This window comes from Cetorhinus maximus, unplaced genomic scaffold (assembly GCF_964194155.1).
Source record: "Cetorhinus maximus unplaced genomic scaffold, sCetMax3.hap1.1 HAP1_SCAFFOLD_152, whole genome shotgun sequence".
NCBI classification, from domain to species: domain Eukaryota; kingdom Metazoa; phylum Chordata; class Chondrichthyes; order Lamniformes; family Cetorhinidae; genus Cetorhinus; species Cetorhinus maximus.
The window spans coordinates 306,213-320,901 of record NW_027596142.1 but is presented as its reverse complement, the minus strand read 5'-3'; positions in this window follow the sequence as shown (position 1 = coordinate 320,901).

Genomic DNA, 14,689 nt, shown 5'->3' with positions numbered 1-14,689 from the left:
AAAAGGTCAGCGCTACCTGAACGTAAAATATCCGAAAGTGTAAATAGTAGCATAAAGGTCTGTTCTGTTTGAAAACATAAGATGTAAACAAGACAGAGGCTGGGACCAGGGCAAAATAAATAGAGAAATAAATTTATGGTTAACAGTAAAATAAATATAAAATACGGAGGGTTCAGGGCTTAACAGTTAAATACTTCGGTGAACTCAAATTTTCAACGTCTCATTTCAGGCGGACCTGGAAACAGTCAGGCACCTGCATCAGGTAATCATCATTTTATTTCATAGGTTCGGCTTTCTCTACTAGTCCATCCTGTTAAATATCAATGCCGGTAAGATTATCAGTGCCTTTTGGGCGCCGGTTAATACCAGTTAAAATATTGCTGCTGTTTTCATAAAAGATATATGGCTTGCTCTGAACCGAGATCATTTTCCGAGGCGATATATCGGTTCGTTTGGCCAATCAATCCTGAGCCCAATAGGCAGCCGATCATTCCTCCGGCGCCCATGTACGGCCTCTGCATTTAAAATATATTGTCGCAACCTGCATTGCGTTGGACCAGTAGCTGTGATGCAATCTTCCCTCGGACTGGGACTTCTGACCCATTCTCTTTTACAGCATTTGAAAAATATTCGTCCCATTCTTCTAGCCATTTAAAATAACAGCACCAGGTTTTATTGGAAGTCTGTTTGACAGCAGTTTTCCCTCACATCCCTCCATTTCACTTTGCAATGAGGCATTTGTGAGGCGGGAAACTGTGCGTATGTAATTTTTTGCGCATCTGTCCTGTAAATGTTTGATAAATTTTCTGATGTTTTCGCAGAGAAAGTGACGCTGCGACTGGTGAATGGGGGCAGTCGTTGCGCTGGAAGAGTGGAGATTCACTACAAGAAAAAGTGGGGGACAGTGAATGCCTACAGCTGGGACTTGCAGGATGCCACTGTCGTGTGTCGAGAGCTGGGCTGCGGGCCAGCGGTCTCTGCACCGGGTGGGGCTCACTTTGGTGAAGGCACTGGTCCCGTTGTGTTCCAGGCTGCTCAGTGCACGGGGACCGAAAGCGCTCTGCGGGAGTGTGCTTCATATGCATGGGGTCACCATTCCTGGTGGCATTCTTATGATGCCGGTGTCATCTGCTCAGGTGAAAAAAACCTATCTGGTTCCTCCCTGCTGACGCCGGATAATCTTCGGGGTGTTCGGGGGAGGGGGAGGTGGGGGGGGGGGGGGGGGGGGGGTGGCTGCGGTGGGGTACAATGTGGAAGTACAATAATCAGGGAAACTCTGAAGCTGAAAAGTGAAATGATAAATATTCCAGATTTCCTCAGTGATTATTAATATTCCATTAGCAATCGGATCAGGTTATGCCTTAATTGGTATCACTAGAATTTATTTTGATAAACACTATCCACCTGAAGGGGTAAAACACCAGTAAATCCGTTAAGCGCCTGGCACTCATTGTATTTAAAATCTGAACATAAGACTGGCTGGGAGATCTGAGATTTTACACGGATTTTGATGCTGAGACTCTATTGGGGGCGTGGCGGCTGTGCTGCTGTGGGCGGGGTGGGTGACGGTGCCGGAGGGGATGAGGGGAGAGGGAGTGCGTGTTGGCTATACTTGCTCCTCGTGTTCCAGACTAAAAGTATGGATTGCTGGTGCTTGCACGGGCGTAAGTTGCAATCAAAGTTGCCACGGCTGACAGAGTGCCCCATTCGTTTGCAATTTTGACACATTTTAAAACAGCAAATGTGAGGATCTGATGGGAAAATGGTAATGAACTATTTAACAGATGCATGCATTCGGATGGAGCTCATCCAATCCAGCAGCATACATATTTCCTGTACCCCATCATAACAGATTCTTTAGCATATTGCAAAACCTTCTGTTTGTACTTTTTTGCTGATTGCAACATTGATTTTTCGTCGGAAATGTCCGCAATGAGTGGTTTTCACTGTTCCCACGGACTATTTTAGATTAATAATTCATATAAGGGAAGAGACATGTATCACACACTTGAATAATCCCAAGTATCTGATCATTCTGGACATCCCATAGTCTCCATCGTGAGTTGCCTCAGGTCTTTTTCCATCCTCCCATTGAATTTGCAGAACCTGATGGCTTGGCCATTCCCGCGCCAGTTTACCTGCTCTCACATTTTCGCATTCAGGAGATAAGTCTTTTGCTTCAGCTATAAGTCCAACCTATCCACAATAAATAGACTTGTCTCTTTGTCGTGGCCATTTTCATTTGAGTTAATTTTTTTTCCTTATCTATGCACATTATGTTATGTTCCCTCGAATAAGTTTCCAACCGAAAGCCAGAAAATAGATAGGAGCACTTACAATAATAAACATCTCAAGACACATGACGAGACGATAGAAATTTTTAACAGAATCGAATTTCATACATGTAGCCTTAACATGTTCCCAGTTCTTAATGGGTGTGATCTGACTGGGGCATTTTCTTATAATGAGCTTGATGAAACCCTCACAATTTCATAAGATAAAGCCGTCACATGCTCACTGCCTATTGAAATATATTTCCCAGAAAGTGCCAAACCCAGATTGATGAATGGAAGCAGTCCCTGTGCGGGGAGGCTGGAGATTTACTCGAGTGGATCTTGGGCAACAGTTTGCGGTGATGGGAAATCCTGGTCGTTACTTGAGGCGGAAGCTGTTTGTAAGTCGCTGGGCTGTGGCGCTGGAGTAGCAGCGCCACTTAACGCTCACTTTGGAGAAGGTTCCGATCGTGTTATCGGTCCGCCAAGCTGCGGACACCAACGGGATGTTGGAGTAATCTGTTCAGGTACGAACTGCGATCGTTATAGCGACACATAGTTCAGCGTAGATTTTTATGTGTGGCAGCCTCTAGACTGACAGCGCGGATTAGACACGTTCCCATCTTGATACATTTCAGGCATTATGAATGTGGCATTGCCAGATAGAGTAGATGGCGTCCTTATCCATACACGTCCGTTGCGGGCAGTAGCGCATATATTTTTATAGGAATTCAGGACACCAAGCTACATTGAGGAAGACAGTGCGAGTAATTTTGAAATTTTATGCAGTGGTCTACATTGGGCGAAAGAGAATATTTACTGTGTTTCATTAAATGTTTTCAAAACTTACATTTCGCTTTGTGGCTGTTTCCAGCTGCTCCAAAAGTTAAATTTCTGGGCGGAGTATCTTTGTTGGATTTCCTTGCTGTGGGAACCGAATTCTGAGTCGGGGACGTCTAGTAGATTGCTGGGAAGACCTGAGCTAATTGTGATTTTATGGCATTGGTTCGAACCGTGCCCTCAAAAGCCTTTCTGGTAGTGGCAGAACATTTCATTTTTTTCCACAGTTTATGTATTACAAATCGATAGACAGCTAAGGCCGTCGGCTTTCAGTCAACGTTTTTTGTGGCTTCCTTTTGTCATTTGGATAGAGGTGAGGCAGAGACAAAAAGACAAGTGGTAGTTTTAAGGGATTCTATAATTAGGGGAATTGATAGCTTCCTTTGTAAGCAGGATCGAGAGTCCCGCAACGTATGTTGCCTGCCCGGTGCCAGGGTGCGAGACATCTCTGCCCGGATTGAAAGGCTAGTAAAGAGGAAGGGGGAGGGTCTACTTGTTGTGGTCCACGTCGGGACAAACAACATAGTAAACAGGACTAGGAAAGAGGACGTGTTTGGGGATTATCAAGAACTAAGTAGTAAATTAAAGAACAGGTCCTCAAGGATTATAATCTCCGGATTACTATCCGAGACACGTGCAAATTGGAAAACGGATGTGAGAATAAGGGAAGTATACACGTGGCCAAAGGAGTGGGGCGGGAAAGAGGGGTTCCATTTCGTGGGGCACTAGCATCATTATTCGAGCAGAAGGGATCTGTACTGTTGGGACGTTCTCCACCTGAACCGATCTGGGAACAATGTTCTAGCGAAAACGGTAAATAGGGTGGTCAACAGGACTTTAATCTAGAAAGTAGGGGTGGAGGGAAGGGTTAAACTCCAAGAAATATGACTAATGGGAAACAAAGCAGCAGGTTAGCGTGTGTGTGTGTGGGTGGGGGCGGGGGGGGGGCGGGGGGTTTGGGCTGTCGGGGGGGGGGGCGGGGGGAGGTGGGTGGGTGGGGGGCGGGGGGAGGGGGTGGACTCAACTTTTTGGAAAGTTATGGAAAAAACTGAAAAGAAAGGAGAGCCCAGGGGAGGCTGTTAAAGTCTCCAGAACACAAAATAGGACAGAGTGTTTGGAAAGGGCTAGGAATCTAATGTTAAGCACATCAGATAATGGGACGACAATGAGAAAGGCGACGGGAAATACAGGACTGAATGTGTTGTAACTAAATGCGCACAGTATATGAAAGAAGGTAAATGAGCGTGTGGCGCAGATTGAAATTGGCAGGTATGATGTGGTGGGCATCGCGGAGACAAGGCTGCAAGGGGATCAGGATGGGGAGGTAAATAGCCAAGGATATACATCCTATCGAAAAGATAGGCAGGTTGGCAGAGGGGGTGGGGTTGCTTTGTTAGGAAGAATTGAAATTAAATCGATAGCAAAAAATGATGCAGGGTCTGATGATGTAGAATCTGTGTGGGTAGAGTTGAGGACCCGCAAAGGGAAAAGAAAAACATAATAGGAGTTATGTACAGTCCTCCGAACAGCAGTCGGGATGTGGGGCACAAGATACACCAGGAGATAGAAAAGGTGTGTAAGAAAGGCAAGGTTACAGTGATCATGGGGGATTTCAATATGCAGGTAGACTGGGAAAATCAGGTTGGTAGTGGATCCCAAGAAAAGGAATTTGTGGAATGTCTATGAGATGGCTTTTTGGAGCAGCTTGTGGTGGAGCTCACAAGGGAACAGGCAATTCTAGATTGAGTGATGTTTAATGAGGCAGATTTGCTAAGGGAGCTTTAGGTGAAGGAACCCTTTGGAGGAAGTGACCATAATATGGTAGAATCTACCCTGCAATTTGAGAGTAAAAAGCTGACATCAGATGAAACGGTATTACAGTTGAATAAAGGCAACTACAGAGGCATGAGGAAGGAGCTGACCAGAATTGAACGGGAGATGAGCCTAGCAGGAAATACAGTGGAACAGCAATGGAAAGAGTTTCTGGGAGTTATTTGGGAGACACAGCAAAAATGCATCGCTAGGAAGAAGTAAAATACTAAAAGGAGGACGAGGCAACCATGGCTGACAAGGGAAGTCAGGGACAGCATAAAAGCTGAAGAGAATACATAAAATGCGGCGAAGAGCAGTGGGAAACCAGGGGATTGGGAAGCCTACAAATACCAACAGAGGACAACTAAAAAAGAATTAAGGTGGGAGAAGATTAAATATGAGGGAAAACTAGCCAGTAATATAAAAGACGATTGCAAGAGGTTTTTTTTAGATACATAAAGTATAAGAGAGAGGAAAAAGTGGACATTGGGCCGCTGGAAAATGACGCTGGAGAAGTCGTAGTGGGGAATAAAGAAATGGCGGAGGAACTGAATAGGAACTTTGTGTCAGTCTTCACAGTGGAAGACTCGACTGACATCCCCAAAGTTCAAGAGAGTCGGGGGAGAGAGGTGAGTATGGTGGTCATTAACAAGGAGAAGGTGCTAGGAAAACTGAAAGGTCTAAAGGTGGATAAATCACCTGGACCAGATGGATTACACCCCAGAGTTCTGAACGAGATAGCTGAAGAGATATTGGAGGCGTTAGTGGTGATTTTTCAGGAATCACTGGAGTCAGGGAGGGTCCCAGAGGACTGGAAACCCACTAATATAACCCCCCCGTTTAAGAAGGGAGTGAGTCAAAAGACAGAAAATTACAGGTCGATTAGCCTGACCTTAGTCGTTGGTAAGATTTTATACTGCTTTATTAAGGATGAGATTTCAGAATACTTGGAAGTGCATGGTAAAATCGGGCGAAGTCAGCATGGTTTCATCAAGGGGAGGTCATGCCTGACAAATCTGTGAGAATTGTTTGAGGAGGTAACGTGTAGGTTAGAGAAAGAAGAGCCAATGGACGTTATCTACTTGGACTTCCAGAAGGCCTTTGACAACTTGCCGCACAGAAGGCTGCTCAGTAAGTTAAGAGCCCATGGTGTTAGAAGCAAGGTAGAAGCATGGACAGAAGATTGACTGTCTGGCAGGAGTCAGACAGTTGGGATAAGTGTGTCCTTCTCAGAATGGCGGCCCGTGACCAGTGGAATACCGCAGGGTCAGTGTTGGGACCAGAACTTTTCTCTTTATAAAGTAATGATCAAGATGTAAGAAATGAGGGCTTCCTGGCTATGTTTGCAGATGATATAAAGATAGGTGGGGGGACAGGTAGTAATAAGTAGGCGGGGAGGCTGCAGAAGGATTTGGACAGGTTAGGACAATGGGCAAAGAAGTGGCAGGTGAAATACAACGTGGGGAAGTGTGAGGTTATGCACTTTGGTCGGAAGAATAGAGGCATAGACTATTTTCTAAATGGGGAGAGAATTCTGAAGTCTGGAGTGCAAAGGGACTTGGGAGTCCGAGTCCACGATTCTCTTAACGTTAACTTGCAGTTTGAGTCGGTAGTTAGAAGGCAAATGCAATGTTGGCATTTATTTCGAGAGGACGAGAATATAAAAGCAGGGATGTGCTGCTGAGGCTTTATAAGGGTCTGGTCAGACCGTATTTAGCATATTGTGAGCAATTTTGGGCCCCGTATCTCAGGAAGGATGTGCTGGCCCTGGAGCGGGTCCAGAGGAGGTTCACGAGAATGACCCCAGGAATGAAAGGCTTAACATATGAGTAACGTTTGAGGACTCTGGGTCTATACTCGATGGAGTTTAGAAGGATCAGGTGGGATCAGATTGAAACTTACAGAATACTGAAAGGCCTGGATAGAGTGGAAGTGGAGAAGATGTTTCCATTAGTAAGAGAGACTAGGACCCGAGGACACAGCCTCAGTGTAAAGGGAAGGTCTTTTAGAACAGAGATGAGGATAAACGTCCTTAGACTGGGAGTGGTGAATCTCTGGATTTCATTGCCACAAAAGGCTGTGGAGGCCAGGTCATTGAGTGATTTTAAGACCGAGATAGATAGGTTCTTGAGTGGTAAGGGGATCAATGGTTTAGGGGAGAAGGAGGGAGAATGGGGTTGAGAAACTTGTTAGCAATGATTGAATGGCGGAGCAGACTCGATGAGCCGAATGGCCTAGTTTCTGCCACTATGTGTTGTGATCAGAAGGAAACTCAGTTACAAATGTGGCGAAGACCGATGGAAATGTCAAATGTGTTTCATGTGGACGGGGTGAAGATGTTCCATGACCATGACCATGCTAGTCCAATAGATGTAGTCTAGTTTATAGAGAAGGTAGATGGTGGCAATGATAGATATGATGGACTGATTGATAAGGCTGATTTTGAAATTCCCGAATTTAACACCCTGTGCAGAAGCTGGCTAACACAGAGGTATTAGCGGACCTGAATGAGGAGCCACCCCATCTCTATCTTCAAGAGAGGAAATAACTAACTTCCCTATTTAAGGATCATTTATTTACATGTGCAGGCAAGCCCGGGCGAACCACTTGGGGTAGCACCGGGTGGATCAAGCGGAAGATACTCCAATTATAAATAAAATAATTAACCCCAGCTGATTCAATCCCAGTGAACTGGCAAAGCTTGAGGAGGAGTTGAAGTTCACGTTAGCTAATGAATGCTTTGACGATATTTAAAGTCATTTGAACTCTGCTCTTGTACTGGAACGGAAATAAAATAGCTCCGGAAGATTTTGCATTGCTTTTCAGAAAGTTAGTGTTGTAACTAACTTGGACTCCTATCCTGTACCACAACTTGAGGATTGTGTTATTTGGTTGGGCAACTCTGCTTTCGTTAACAATGCTAATTTGTTCAATGAATATTGGCAAGATCTCTTGGCCAACGACGGCAAAAAACAGCCCTAAGTTTGTAAAAGCAGGTGGTCTACTCCAATGTAAATTCACAAACATTGGTATGAAAAAAAAATGCACCATTCTTTATTAATCTATCAGCTGATTGTCGAAATCAGTTCTATGCATTGATCAGAGATCCAGGTGCAGGGAGTCTTGTAGTCATCGTGCCAGACATTTAAGAGCTTTGTTTGAAACCCTGGACACAACTAACCGTGTGATAAAACAGCATAAGCGATATTGCCCAGGCTACCCTTAGTCGACAGGTTTACATTTTTTTGTCGAGGTAAATTGTGGCTTCAATAGCCCAAAGGTTGGGCAATAAGGAACGTTTCTCTCACCAAGACAGTGAAAGAAGTGCGATGAGTCCTCGGGATATGCGTGTTCTAAAGGAGATTTGTCCTGAATTCAGCTCAGTCGTCAGCACATAAACATATTTGCTGGGGCGAGAAAACGTGGTGTTCAAATGTCGCGTGCTCTGCCAAAAGACCTTCGAGACATTTAAGGCCATTAATTAAAATAATCATTTTTCACAACAAGTGGTTTCTGGTTGACATATCGAATGCTTCCAATTGACCTTTGTTCACGTGCAGACGAAAATTTCGAACTGAATTAACGCCTAATTTTCGATGGTCAAGCATTTTCTAAATCTCGATTTGTATAAGCCATTCACGGCGGCCAACTATGACAATACCTCAAGGGGGTAAGGGACAGGAATGCTCCAAGAAGGATATGTCTAAAATTGGAAGACCAGTTAGTGAGTTCGCTGGGAAGGTTAACAAGCGTCAAGAAAGGTGCTGGACCATTGAAAATTAGGTTTTTAGCTTTGCACTGACTCTTCCACTTTTTGAAGTACACGTGGCAAATAATAAAGGAAGGTCTGAGATATGCAAACACAATGCACTTGTTTTCTTCGAAACATTCAGAAGCACAAACCTCGGGATATTCCATAGGTTAACAAAATCTACTCCATAAAATGTGTCACAATAACCTCAAATGCAATGTTTCCTGGGATCTGAAATATCTAAGTTCAGTGACACGAGATTGGCTTAAATATATTCATTACAATTAATGCAAGGATAAGTGTATTCAAATTAGTTGGAGAGAGCGGAGCTGCTCAATACAATTTCACAATTTTCAGATAATACAAATAATCATACAGAGCAAAGATTTGATCAAAGAAAATATGACTCTGAATATTCAAGATATTAAATACAACAGGGGATGTTCAGAAGGGAAGTTGAAGAAATGAGTGATAATGCATGTTAGCCCATTTTATAGTTCGCTTATTTTTCATTTCTTCTGAAGTCACAAACGCCAAAGAACAATTTGACCTTTCAACATTTCCGCAAAGTTAAATTTAATATCATTGTTTAAAGATATCAAAAGTGTGGGACTGGAGATAAACGGGAGCATGGCATTTAATGGAATATAATTGCAGAACATAATCTGAATTGAGTAGCCGACACTAACATGATGACGGCAGATAATAAGGAATTACAGTCAAAAGTATTGGTAATAATAACATAGTTGACCCAAGATAGATTGACTTAAATGCATAGCAATTTTTCAGGTATGATAATTTCAATTAAATGTATTTAGCAAAAGACTCAGGAGCTCCTAGAAATGCATTACGGGTCATAATTATGTGCGCAAGGACGAGACAGCATTCACAGAATGGTAGAAAGATGGTCTAGACAACGTTGGCGGTCACTTTGATAGCTTAACAGGGTTTCCTTAGGCCAAGGCACCTGTTCCAGGATAATTAACCTGAGAAATTGTCAGTAAAAGAATTACATTAAGAAGAGGCAAGTGTAAATTTGAAATAGATTTGCTAATGAAAATAGTTGAACTACAGGCTAGGTTTCCAACAAGAAGCCCGGCGAGGAGGGTGTGTGTGTGTGTGTGTGGCGGGGGGGAGGGGGGGTTACCTCTTGCAAATTCCGAACTTCGCAGGCGATAGCAGATATATTGAAATGAAATCGATGCCGGAAATGGAAGCTTATAGAATTTGACGTCCGTAAATCTTTCGAAATCCAAGCCAAACGCGATTGGAACAGGAAAAAAACGAATAAGGTAATACAAGGGTCAACGTCAAATTGGAAGAATATTGCAGATGCAGCATAAATGTAACCTCAAATATAATTTAAACACTGGTAAAAAGTGAAACGATAGTCGAAAACAATAAGGGGAGAGGGGCAACAACGGAATACACCAGCCAATCAGTCTATTATCGCGGATAGGGTAAAGGTTATGCTGGATAATCCGCCTCAAAATTTAACAAATAAGTAGACGTAAAAAAAAATAATAGTTGTAAAATTAAAGTAAAGGCCCGCACAGAGCAGCTGGAGGTTAATTGCATTTGATTAACTGACTGCCTTCATAAAGTACTTGTGAGATCTGATGTGTTTGACTGTTTTTTTGTTTATAGCCTTTCAAATATAATCTTAAGAAAGCATGTTTGAGTGAATAGACTTGCTAGTGAGATTGAAACACGTACGATGAAAAGTGCAGGGCCTGTGTGGGGACAAATTGGCCAAGGGAACAGGACAAGAATTTAACTGCGAAGCTTCTTTGTTTCAAGTGTGGCGCGATGCCTCCCTATGACTGAAATTGCGACAAAAATCATTATTTTGTATATGTTAATGATCTGTAGATGGCACCTTCTCAGGATTTAGCTATGGCACCAATGTCAGAAATGCAGTAAATAATGACATGGTTAATAATATGCTTTAGGAGGTGATATATGGACAGTTGGAATTGGCGCAGCATATTTCCCAGGGGCTGGTGATTATTGTTGCGGGAAGAATGAGGGGTGGCAATTGAAATGAAAAGCATTTTATTAAACGGATAAAAAGACCATCGAGACGGCCGTGCATGCATGCAATTGCTTTTGGATGCGCCAGTTGAGAATTTTGATCTAAAGGCACTTGATAAATAGACTCAAATGGTGTAAAGAGGAATTATGCTAAACAGTGATAAAGCAATGTTTATGCATCAGCTTGCATATTGCAGTCAATCTTGAGCAGGAAATTGTTTGCGAATATATCACAGATCGTTCGGCTCTGGGGGGACGCTTTCTAAACTATTATTGTGATCCTTTGTAGGGGTGCGGGGGAGGGAGGGGGGTGGTCGGCGGTGGTGTGTGGGGGGGTGGGGGGAGAGGAGTGGGTGAGTGGGGGTTTAAAGTGTGGAATATCAGTTATGTCGAGAGACAAGAGGAAATGTGATTAACCTACTTGCATCAGAAAATGTTTTTGACATATTTCAAATAGAGAATAGTCACCTGGAATGGATTTAAAAAGATAAACAACATTGCACTGTAACAGTGATCAAAGGATTGGTATTGAGAGAACCACAATTAAAGTATTTAGTATAGGGGTTGGGATGTTATGGTGAGGTTGTAAAACACATTGGTGAGGCCAACTTTGGTGTATTGTGTGCAGTTCTGGTCTTCTAACTGCAGGAAGGATATCAGTAAGATTGAGAGAGTGCAGAGAAGATTTACATGGATGTTGCCAGGTCTTAAGGAGTTGAGTTACAGGGAAAGATTAAACAGGTTAGGAATTTATTCCTTGGAGCGTAGAAGAATGAAGGGAGATTTGATAGAAGTTTACAAAATTGTGAGTGGTATAGACAGAGTAAATGCGAGTAGGTTCTTTCCACTTAGATTTGGAGAAATAAACACGAGTGGACATGGCTTTAGGCTGAAAGGGGAAAGGATTAGGGGGAACATTAGGAGGAACTTTTTCACTCAGAGAGAGGTGAGAGTGTGGAGCGAGCTACCATCTAACGTGGTAAATGCGGGCTCAATCTCTAGTTTTAAGAATAAATTAGATACATACATGGATGGGAGAGGTCTGGAGGGTTATGGACTCGGTGCAGGTCAATGGGACTCGCGGAATAATATTTTGGCACAGACTAGAAGGGCCGAATGGCCTGTTTCCTGTGCTGTAGTGTTCTATGGTTCTAAAGCTATTTGACCAGCAAACTGAAGCAACATGGATAAAAAAAATCCAGTGAGTTCATATGATCTGGAATATATGAGCGGAAATTGTACAAGCAGTTTAAGTAACAATTGGCAATTCTAAAGGATATTGGAGAAATACGTGAAGTTGGTAATTTAGGTGTTAGTCACAAAGAAAAACAGCGCGGACTAATTTGGCTAATTCTTTCAGACAGCCGCCATATGATTGTGGTGCCGAATGATATCTTCCTCCAAACTTTCAGTCATTGGTTCTTTTAAACCGTATCGTGCAGGGTTGAATTGTTGAGGGTGTGACAACAACGAGGAAGGAGTTGTTCTTCGGCTAGTGCCCGCAGGGGCTTCCAAGTATAAATAGATCAGATTCCACACCAGAAATCAGCAACTTAAGATAATAGTGCAGTAGTTTGAATGTTACCTTGAAAGAACGTAGAGCATAGGATTTATGGACAATATGAACAATATCAAGGCACGGCTTGGGGAACTAATGTTCATCACAGGCCTGCATGCCGATTCAACTTTTCAAAAATTTAGGTAGTGGCTGAACTGAAGGAATAGAGATTTGATAAGATCTAATTTCCACTTGTCACTAATATATGAGGCGCTGATAATTGTTCCGTAAAGGAGACAGTAACTGCAGTAAGCAGAGATAACACCTTGCACGGGGCATCGAATGAATATTTGTGGGTAGCGTTCAGGAATAAAAAAGGGGCAGGCACATTGTTAGTTGTTTTTTTTAAGACCCCCTGATAGTCAGTGGGAAATTGAGGAGCAATTGTGTGCACAATTGGCGGAGCTTTACAAAAACAATAGCAATAGGCTATATTATATGAGGTGATTGCAACTGTCCTAAACTTAATTTGGATAGGCATAGTGTTAAGGGCTTGGATGGAGTGGATTTCTTGAAATGTGTACAGGAGAACTTCTTAGGCCAATATGTAGAAGGTCCAACAAGGGAAGGCGCAGTACTGCACCTAATGCTGGGGAATGAATCCAAACATTTGGCTGAGGTGGTGGTGGGGGAGCGTTTTAGTGATAGCGACCGCAACGTGGTACAATTTTAGCTTGTTATGGACAAACAAATCGACAAGTTGCAGAAAAGTTTTGGATTGGGGGAGAGTGGATTTTAGTAAAATAAGGCAGGATCTGGCAAAGGTAGAGGCGGAAAAAGCTAATTGTCTGGGGGGCTCAAAAGGACAATGGGGTGGGTACCGGCTCGGCAGATTCCCTCTAGTGTGATAGGAAGCAGTAACAAGCCCAGAGAACACGGATGGCCAGGGATATTCAGGATACGGTTAGAAGGAAATGAGAGGCATTTTACAGGAATCAAGGGAATTAAATCAGCTGAGGCATTATTGGAGCACTGAATGTGCAGGGGGGAGTTTAAGAAAGCAATTAGGACAGCAAAGAGGGGATATGAAAAAGCTCTAGCTGGTAAAAGTAGCGAAAATCACAAGATGTTCTATAAGTTTATCAATGGAAGAGGATAACCAAGGAAAGAGTAGGGGCCATTTTGGATCAAGGGAGCAATTAATTGGTGGAGTCAGAGGGCATCGATACAGTCTTAAACGAATGATTCACATCTGTCTTCACTCAAGAGAATGAGGGTGAGTGTATCGAACTCGTGGAGAGAGAGAGCGAGGTTCTTGAGCAAATTGACCGAGGGAGTGAAAAGGTATTGGAGGTGTTAGCAGGCTTAAGAATGGACAAATCTCCAGGTCTGAATGTTGTGTGTCACAAAATGCTAAGGGAGGCAAGGTGCGAGATCATATGGGCTCACATCCAAATTTATAATTCCATTGTGGCCACGGGGGAGGTGCCAGAGGACTGAAGAAAAGGTAATGTGTTTCTGCTATTTACGAAGGGTAGTATATTTAAGCCAATGAAATGCAAGCTATTGAGTCTCACTTCAGTGGCAGGGAAAGTATTGGAGAAAATTCCGAAGGACAAAATCTATCTCCACTTGGAGAATTAATGTTTGATCAGCGATACTCAGCATGGCTTTGTCAGAGGCACTTCATGCCTAACAAACTTGATTGTATCTTTTGACAAGGCCACAAGATGTGTCGACGAGGGTAGTGCAGTTGATCTAGTTTATGTAGTTTTCAGCAAATCCTTTGACAAGTTCCCACATGGGAGACTTATAAAGAAGGCAAATGCACATGGGAAATAGGGTCATTTTATAAGGTGGATTAAAAATTTTTTGAGTTGTAGGACAGAGTGGGTGATGACAAACGGTTGCTTTAGTGACTGGAAGCAGGAGTCCAGTGGCGTACCACAGGGATCTGTACTGGGTTCTCTATTTTCGTAATTTATCTAAACAACTTAGATGACTCTGTGGGGAATGATTAAAAAGATTGCGGATTACACAGTGTTCAGCCGGGTGGTTAATAGTGAGGTTGCTGTCTTTGGCAACAGGAAGTTATAGATGCGATGGTAAAAGGGGCAGATAAGTGGTAGATGGAATTTAACCCTGAAAAGTGTGAAATGATACCATTTGGAAGGAGTAATTTGACAAGGAGTTATCAATGGACGGATGACACTAGGAAGTAATGAGGAACAAGGGACCTTGGCCTATGTGCTGATAGATCTCTGCAGGGAGAGGGGCATTTTAGTGGGTTGTTGAAAAAGCCAAATGCATTTATCAAACGAAGCATAGGTTACAAAAGTAGCGAGGACATGTTGGAGTTGTATAGAAACTTGCTGAGGCCACAGCTTCAGTATTGCTTGCAGTTCTGGTCGCCACATTATAGGAAGGATCTGGTGCACTGGGAGGCGTGCAGACGACATTCACCAGGATGTTGCCTGGGAT